Source organism: Cyclopterus lumpus, chromosome 8, assembly GCF_009769545.1.
Source record: "Cyclopterus lumpus isolate fCycLum1 chromosome 8, fCycLum1.pri, whole genome shotgun sequence".
NCBI lineage: Eukaryota > Metazoa > Chordata > Actinopteri > Perciformes > Cyclopteridae > Cyclopterus > Cyclopterus lumpus.
The window spans coordinates 1,448,250-1,457,914 of record NC_046973.1 but is presented as its reverse complement, the minus strand read 5'-3'; positions in this window follow the sequence as shown (position 1 = coordinate 1,457,914).

The following is a 9,665-nucleotide window of genomic DNA, read 5'->3' as shown; positions in this document are numbered from 1 at the left end:
CTGAGGAGAAGGAGGCGCGGTTACCATGGCGACCAATCAACCAATCAATGTGAGAACCCAACAATAATACAGAACTAATAAAACACATTTTAAATCTCACCTTTCTTCTCCGGGACGTTTTCATAATCATGTCGAACATCTGTGAAAACAAACAAACAAACAAACAAACACGATCAATATTCATCTTTAAATGCCCTTCAGATCAACGACGATCAAAACGTAATGAGGACGACGATTTTATACATTAGAGATAGTATACAGTACATTAGAGATAGTATACAGTACATTAGAGATAGTATACAGTACATTAGAGACATTAGAGATAGTATACATTACATTAGACATTAGAGATAGTATACATTACATTAGAGATAGTATACAGTATATTAGAGATAGTATACATTACATTAGAGATATTAGAGATAGTATACATTACATTAGAGATATTAGAGATAGTATACATTACATTAGAGATAGTATACATTACATTAGAGACATTGGAGATAGTATACATTACATTAGAGATATTGGAGATAGTATACATTACATTAGAGATAGTATACAGTACATTAGAGATAATATACAGTACATTAGAGATAGTATACAGTACATTAGAGACATTGGAGATAGTATACATTACATTAGAGATAGTATACAGTACATTAGAGATAATATACAGTACATTAGAGATAGTATACAGTACATTAGAGACATTGGAGATAGTATACATTACATTAGAGATAGTATACAGTACATTAGAGATAATATACAGTACATTAGAGATATGAGATAGTATACATTACATTAGAGATAGTATACAGTACATTAGAGATATGAGATAGTATACATTACATTAGAGATAATATACAGTACATTAGAGATAGTATACAGTACATTAGAGATATGAGATAGTATACATTACATTAGATAGTATACAGTACATTAGAGACATTAGAGATAGTATACAGTACATTAGAGATAGTATACAGGATATTAGAGATAGTATACAGTACATTAGAGACATTAGAGATAGTGAGATAGTATACAGTACATTAGAGATAGTATACAGTACATTAGAGATATTAGAGATAGTATACATTACATTAGAGATAGTATACAGTACATTAGAGATAGTATACAGTACATTAGAGATAGTATACATTACATTAGAGATAGTATACATTACATTAGAGATAGTATACAGTACATTAGAGATAGTATACAGTACATTAGAGATATGAGATAGTATACATTACATTAGAGATAGTATACAGTACATTAGAGACATTAGAGATAGTATATAGTACATTAGAGATAGTATACAGGATATTAGAGATAGTATACAGTACATTAGATATATTAGAGATAGTATACAGTACATTAGAGACAGTGAGATAGTATACAGTACATTAGAGATAGTATACAGTACATTAGAGATAGTATACAGTACATTAGAGATAGTATACAGTACATTAGAGATATTATAAGTATACAGTACATTAGAGATATTAGAGATAGTATACTGTACATTAGAGATAGTATAAGTATACTGTACATTAGAGATATTAGAGATAGTATACTGTACATTAGAGATATTAGAGATAGTATACTGTACATTAGAGATAGTATAAGTATACAGTACGTTAGAGATAGTGAGATAGTATACAGTACATTAGAGATAGTATAAGTATACAGTACATTAGAGATATTAGAGCTAATATACTGTACAGTGATGAAGAACCTCCATTACTTAAACAGGTAATTAAAGAAGAAAAACTATTAACTGAATCTCAAAACTCTAAATTAGTGTTTCCGTTTCCCAAGCCGTACCTGAACTGGGCGTGGAGGCTCGGCTCTGATTGGTCCGAGGGGTTTCTACTTCGGGCAACACGATGCTGCAGAAACCAGAGAAGAAGAAACCATCAGACCTGAACTACTCAGTGTGAAAAACCCCAGAGGCTCATGGGAAACAGGAAACCTACATGTAGCCGGGGTCTTCTGCATCGCTGTCAGTGTAAATGTAGTCTAGACCTGAGGAAGAACACACGTCGTCATCATCATCATCATGATCATCTTCATCATCACCACCATCATCATTCACCTTCATCATCATCATCACCTTCATCATGACCATCATCATCATTCACCTTCATCGTGACCATCATCATCATCCACCTTCATCATCATCATCATCACCTTCATCATGACCATCATCATCATTCACCATCATCATCATTCACCTTCAACATCATCATCATCATCCACCTTCATCATCATCATCATTCACCATCATCATTCACCTTCATCACCATCATTCACCTTCATCATCACCGTCATCATTCACCTTCATCATCATCACCATTCACCTTCATCATGACCATCATCATTCACCTTCATCATCATCACCATTCACCTTCATCATGATCATCATCATCCACCTTCATCATGACCATCATCACCATTCACCTTCATCATGATCATCATCATTCACCTTCATCATCATCCACCTTCATCATGACCATCATCACCATTCACCTTCATCATGATCATCATCATTCACCTTCATCATCATCCACCTTCATCATGACCATCATCATTCACCTTCATCATCACCATTCACCTTCATCATCGTCATCATTCACCTTCATCATCACCATTCACCTTCATCATGATCATCATCATTCACCATTCACCTTCATCATCGTCATCATTCACCTTCATTCACCTTCATCATCACCATTCACCTTCATCATGATCATCACCATTCACCTTCATCATCACCGTCATCATTCACCTTCATCATCATCACCATTCACCTTCATCATCACCGTCATCATTCACCTTCATCATCATCACCATTCACCTTCATCATGATCATCATCATTCACCTTCATCATCACCATTCACCTTCATCATGATCATCACCATTCACCTTCATCATCACCGTCATCATTCACCTTCATCATCATCACCATTCACCTTCATCATGATCATCATCATTCACCTTCATCATCACCATTCACCTTCATCATGATCATCATCATTCACCTTCATCATCACCGTCATCATTCACCTTCATCATCATCACCATTCACCTTTATCATCACCGTCATCATTCACCTTCATCATCATCACCATTCACCTTCATCATGATCATCATCATTCACCTTCATCATCACCATTCACCTTCATCATGATCATCACCATTCACCTTCATCATCACCGTCATCATTCACCTTCATCATCATCACCATTCACCTTCATCATGATCATCATCATTCACCTTCATCATCACCATTCACCTTCATCATGATCATCACCATTCACCTTCATCATCACCGTCATCATTCACCTTCATCATCATCACCATTCACCTTCATCATGATCATCATCATTCACCTTCATCATCACCATTCACCTTCATCATGATCATCATCATTCACCTTCATCATCACCGTCATCATTCACCTTCATCATCATCACCATTCACCTTCATCATCACCGTCATCATTCACCTTCATCATCATCACCATTCACCTTCATCATGATCATCACCATTCACCTTCATCATCACCGTCATCATTCACCTTCATCATCATCACCATTCACCTTCATCATGATCATCATCATTCACCTTCATCATCACCATTCACCTTCATCATGATCATCACCATTCACCTTCATCATCACCGTCATCATTCACCTTCATCATCATCACCATTCACCTTCATCATGATCATCATCATTCACCTTCATCATCACCATTCACCTTCATCATGATCATCACCATTCACCTTCATCATCACCGTCATCATTCACCTTCATCATCATCACCATTCACCTTCATCATGATCATCATCATGACCATCATCACCATTCACCTTCATCATCACCGTCATCATTCACCTTCATTCACCTTCATCATCATCCACCTTCATCATGATCATCATCATTCACCTTCATCATCATCACCATTCACCTTCATCATCAACGTCATCATTCACCTTCATTCACCTTCATCATCACCATTCACCTTCATCATGATCATCATCATTCACCTTCATCATCATCCACCTTCATCATGACCATCAGCACCATTCACCTTCATCATCACCGTCATCATTCACCTTCATTCACCTTCATCATCATCATCATCCACCTTCATCATGACCATCATCACCATTCACCTTCATCATGATCATCACCATTCACCTTCATCATCACCATTCACCTTCATCATCACCATTCACCTTCATCATGATCATCATCATTCACCTTCATCATCATCCACCTTCATCATGATCATCATCATTCACCTTCATCATCATCCACCTTCATCATGACCATCAGCACCATTCACCTTCATCATCACCGTCATCATTCACCTTCATTCACCTTCATCATCATCATCATCCACCTTCATCATGACCATCATCACCATTCACCTTCATCATGATCATCACCATTCACCTTCATCATCACCATTCACCTTCATCATCACCATTCACCTTCATCATGATCATCATCATTCACCTTCATCATCATCCACCTTCATCATGACCATCATCATTCACCTTCATCATGATCATCATCATTCACCTTCATCATCATCACCATTCACCTTCATCATCATTCACCTTCATCATCATCACCATTCACCTTCATCATCATTCACCTTCATCATCATCACCATTCACCTTCATCATGATCATCACCATTCACCTTCATCATCATCACCATTCACCTTCATCATCACCGTCATCATTCACCTTCATCATCATCCACCTTCATCATGACCATCATCATCATTCACCTTCATCATCACCGTCATCATTCACCTTCATTCACCTTCATCATGATCATCATCATTCACCTTCATCATCATCATCATCATCATTCACCTTCATCATGACCATCATCATCTTCATCATCACCATTCACCTAGATCATTCACCATCATTCACCTTCATCATCATCATCATCATTCGCCTTCATCATGACCATCATCATCATTCACCTTCATCATGACCATCATCATCATTCACCTTCATCATGACCATCATCATCATGACCATCATCACCATTCACCTTCATCATCACCGTCATCATCATTCACCTTCATCATGACCATTATCATCATTCGCCTTCATCATGACCATCATCATCATTCACCTTCATCATGACCATCATCATCATTCACCTTCATCATGACCATCATCACCATTCACCTTCATCATCACCGTCATCATCATTCACCTTCATCATGACCATCATCATCATTCACCTTCATCATGACCATCATCATTCACCTTCATCATCATCATCATCATTCACCTTCATCATGACCATCATCATTCACCTTCATCATGACCATCATCACCATTCACCTTCATCATGACCATCATCATCATTCACCTTCATCATCATCATCATTCACCTTCATCATGACCATCATCATCATTCACCTTCATCATGACCATCATCATTCACCTTCATCATGACCATCATCACCATTCACCTTCATCATGACCATCATCATCATTCACCTTCATCATCATCATCATTCACCTTCATCATCATTCGCCTTCATCATGACCATCATTCGCCTTCATCATGACCATCATCATCATTCACCTTCATCATGACCATCATCATCATTCACCTTCATCATGACCATCATCATCATTCACCTTCATCATGACCATCATCATCATTCACCTTCATCATCATCATTCGCCTTCATCATGACCATCATCACCATTCACCTTCATCATCATTCACCTTCATCATCATCACCATTCACATTCATCATCATCATTCACCTTCATCATCATCACCATTCACCTTCATCATCATCACCATTCACCTTCATCATGACCATCATTCACCTTCATCATCATTCACCTTCATCATCATCATCATCACCACCATTCACCTTTATCATCATCATCATTCACCTTCATCATCATCATCACCATTCACCTTTATCATCATCATCATTCACCTTCATCATCATCACCATTCACCTTTATCATCATCATCATTCACCTTCATCATCATCATCACCATTCACCTTTATCATCATCATCATTCACCTTCATCAAAGTCGAGGCCAACATCCTGAATCAAGACCAGTAAGTCTCAAGTCTTGTGTCAAGGCTACCGAGGCTAAAGAAGAGGCTGCCAAGTCCACCATCAAGACCACCGAGTCCACCATCAAGACCACCGAGTCAATTCAATTCAATTCAGTTTATTTTGTACAGCCCAATATCACAAATTACAACCTCCCCTCAGAGGGCTTTACAATCTGTACACATACGACATCCCTGACCTTTGACCTCACATCGGATCAGGAAAAACTCCCCAAAAATAACCTTTGACAGGGAAAAAAGGGAAGAAACCTCCAGGAGAGCAACAGAGGAGGATCCCTCTCCCCGGATGGACAGAAGAATAGATGTCATGTGACCTGATGAACAGAGTTACAGAGTTACATAAACACATTACATGAATATGACAATGTATGAATGGAACTCCAATCCATGAAACAGAAGGAGGTAGAGAGGAGGGGGGGCGGGGCATCAGCAGGGCCAATGGGAGGCCGGCTCACCAGCATCAGACACCTCCAGGTCCAATGGACCCTCTGAGACGTGAAGTCACAACGACTCCGGGGAGGAAGCAGAGTTAATAAGGTGCAATGGAGAGATGTAAATTCATCCATAAGGAGAGAGAGAAGAGGAGAGAGGTGCTCAGTGTATCCTAAAACATCCCCCAGCAGCCTATAAGCCTATAGCAGCATATCAAGGAGCTGGACCAGGGCAAACCTGATTCAGCCCTAACTATAAGCACTATTAAAGAGGAAAGTCTTAAGTCTATTCTTGAATGAGGTGACTGTGTCTGCCTCCAGGACTGAAAGTGGAAGCTGGTTTCATAAAAGAGGAGCTTGATAACTGAAGGCTCTGGCTCCCATCCTACTTTTTAGGACTCTAGGAACCACGAGTAGCCCCGCATTTAGTGAGCAGCTCTCTAGTGGGGCAATATGGTACTACAAGCTCCTTAAGATATGATGGTGCATCACCAATCAAGGCTTTGTAGGTGAGGAGAAGAATTTTAAATGTGATTCTTGATTTTACAGGGAGCCAGTGCAGAGCAGCTAATACAGGAGTCATGTGATCTCTTTTCTTAGTTTTTGTGAGTACACGAGCTGCAGCATCCTGGATCAACTGGAGGGATTTAAGAGACTTATTAGAGCAGCCTGATAATAAGGAGTTGCAGTAATCTAGTCTGGGCGTGAACCAGCTTTTCTGCATCTTTTTGAGACAAGATGTGTCTGATTTTTGAAATGTTACGTAGATGAAAAAATGCAGTCCTTGAGATTTGCTTTACGTGGAGTTAAAGGACAAGTCTCGGTCAAAGATAACTAGAGATTCTTTACAGTGGTGTTGGATGCCAGGGCAATGCCATCTACAGAAACCACATCACCAGATAATTGATCCCTGAGGTGTTCTGGGCCCAGTAAAATAACTTCAGTTTTGTCTGAGTTTAACATCAGGAAGTTGCAGGTCATCCATGTTTTTATGTCTTTAAGACATTCTTGAATTCTAGCGAGCTGGTTGGTCTCCTCTGGTTTGATCGATAGATATAATTGAGTATCGTCTGCATAGCAATGAAAGTTTATGCAGTGTTTCCTGATAATATTGCCCAAAGGAAGCATATATAAGGTAAATAAAATTGGTCCAAGCACAGAACCTTGTGGAACTCCGTGATTAACGTTGGTGGTCATTGAGGCTTCATCGTTTACAAATAGAAACTGAGATCGATCTGATAAATAGGATTTAAACCAACTTAGTGCGGTACCTGAAATGCCAATCGACTGATCCAGTCTCTGTAATAGGATGTCATGATCAATGGTGTCGAACGCAGCACTAAGGTCTAACAAGACCAGTACAGAGATGAGTCCTTTATCAGCACTAAGGTCTAATAATACCAGTACGGAGATGAGTCCTTTATCAGCACTGAGGTCTAACAAGACCAGTACAGAGATGAGTCCTTTATCAGCACTAAGATCTAATAATACCAGTACGGAGATGAGTCTTTTATCTGATGCAATTAGGAGGTCATTAGTAATCCTCACCAGTGCTGTCTCTGTGGTCTTTTCTAAATCCTGACTGAAACTCCTCAAATAAACTATTCTGATGTAGGAAGTCGCACAACTGATTTGCGACTACTTTCTCAAGGATCTTAGAGAGGAAGGGAAGGTTAGAGATCGGTCTGTAGTTAGCCAACACCTCTGGATTAAGAGTGGGCTTCTTCAGGAGAGGTTTAATTACAGCTACTTTGAAGGAATGTGGTACATGGCCTGTTAGCAAAGACACATTAACAATATCCAGCAGAGAGGTGCCAATTAAAGGCAACACGTCTTTAAGCAGCCTTGTTGGGTCTAAGAGACAGGTAGACGGTTTAGAAGTAGAAACCGTTGAGGACAATTGGTCTAGGTTAATGGGAGAAAAGCTATCCAAATATACACCAGGGCATACAGCCGTTTCCAAGGCCACTCCTCTTGATGACAGATGGGCAGTAGTTAAGGGCAAGAGATCATCAATCTTGCCTCTAATAGTTCAAATCTTTTCCTTGAAGAAGTTCATGAAGTCATTACTACTGAGGTCTATAGGAATACACGGCTCCACAGAGCTGTGACTCTCTGTCAGCCTGGCTACAGTGCTAAAGAGAACCCTGGGGTTGTTCTTATTTTTCTCTATTACTGATGAGTAATAGGCTGCTCTGGCATTACGGAGAGCCTTCTTATATGTTTTAAGACTATCTCGCCAAACTAAGCGTGATTCTTCCAGATTGGTGGAACGCCATATGCTTTCGAGCTTTGGTGAAGTTTGCTTTAGGTCGCGGGTCTGAGGGTTATACCAGGGAGCAAACCTCCTTTGCCTCACTGTCCTTTTCTTCAGTGGGGCTATCAAGTCTAGTGTCATTCTCAGTGAGCCTGTAGCACTATCGACAAGATGATCAATCTGGGACGGACTAAAGTTAGCACAGGAGTCCTCCGTCACATTGAGACGTGGTATTGAATCAAATGCAGAAGGAATCTCTTCTATAAATGTAGCTACAGCACTGTCAGTTAGACATCTGGTGTAGAAACTTTTGACTAACGGTGTACACTCCGGGAGTATAAACTCAAAGGTTATGAGGTAATGGTCTGACAGAAGAGGGTTCTGTGGGAAGACCTCCAAATGCTCAATGTCAATGCCATATGTAAGAACAAGGTGGAGGGTGTGGCCAAAGCAGTGAGTGGGTTTCTGTACTCTCTGACAGAAGCCAATCGAGTCCAACAATGAGAAAAATGCAGTACTAAGGCAATCATTGTCAATATCCACATGAATATTAAAATCTCCAACAATAATAACCTTATCAGTTTTAAGGACTAAACTTGATAAACACTCTGAAAATTCAGATATAAATTCTGAATATGGACCTGGTGGCCGGTACAGTATAACAAATAGAATTGTCTGTAATGTTTTCCAGGTTGGATGTGAAAGACTAAGAACAAGGCTTTCAAATGAGTTGTAGTTTAGTTTAGGTTTAGGATTCATTAATAGGCTTGAGTCAAAGATGGCTGCTACTCCACCTCCTCGGCCGGTGCCTCGAGGAATGTGAGT